The sequence below is a fragment of the Rhagoletis pomonella genome, unplaced genomic scaffold (genome assembly GCF_013731165.1).
Source record: "Rhagoletis pomonella isolate Grant_MI unplaced genomic scaffold, Rhpom_1.0 Rhpom_scaffold_00011, whole genome shotgun sequence".
NCBI classification, from domain to species: domain Eukaryota; kingdom Metazoa; phylum Arthropoda; class Insecta; order Diptera; family Tephritidae; genus Rhagoletis; species Rhagoletis pomonella.
In genome coordinates, this window is record NW_023458565.1 from 5,206,755 (window position 1) to 5,207,761 (window position 1,007).

The window sequence follows — 1,007 nt, forward strand, 5'->3', positions numbered from 1 at the left end:
CATTCGTTGAGAAATGGAATGGTCAGGCTAATTCTTCAATGCATTAATCCACGATTAGAGAGTTGTATGTATCCTCAAAGGCTACAATGTAAAGTATTTTGAGATTCTCATGTCAAAAAATTTATATCAAACTATTTGCACATTAATAAAAATACAGTTTTTTCGAAATTTGTATGTACATACATATATTAGGGTTGTCCAAAAATGTACGTGAAGAAGTAAAGTCGGAAAGTCCTCATAACACCGTACTACTTACCTTCACTAGTTCAGGTGGCCGTCGAGGAAATAAAAGACTAAAGAGTCATTTGTCCTGCTGAGGCTGTGAGAGTAGGCTTTCACCAAAGTCGCCTAAGTACTAAAGTTGGGACGGCTTGCCAACAAATCGCAGTGCTTAGTGCGATAGCTCTATCATAGAAATGAAGATACTTGTGTGTGGTTAGCTGTATTATTTGCGAGTCAAGTGTTTCAAAAGCATTGGGCTTGCTGAAAGTCTTCGACGCCGTTTGTCACTCCATACCACTGGGAGATATTAAGCCCTCTTCTATTCATTAGTAACTCATACGGTGGATGGCGAACTATCTGAGTGGTTGGAAATTCTCAGTAACACTTTGATATTAAACATCAAGACCCAGAAGGTTTAAACGGATAGTTCCACAGTGTGGTGCTCTAACCGCCTAAGAAATTTTGGTCGAGTTCAACAAAGCACGCCAGTCGATTCATTGCTGTGCCAATTGGAAATTCCAAGTGAAGCCAAGTCCTTCTACACTTGGTCTTTCCATCGCAGCTTCGAACGACAGGTCGTCTATCCCGATCATTAGCAGTTTACCCGTCTTCTTGGTATTTATTCCCTCATTTTAAGCTATTATGAGGTTTAGTAGCTTCTGCGTAGTAACGACGGCATCTATCGTATATCGTTAATTGCACACCTTACCAGCCCGTCAATTTCGTCAATTTTACACTTACATACCGCTAATTTACCTAAATAGTGTCATTATCCAACAAATTAA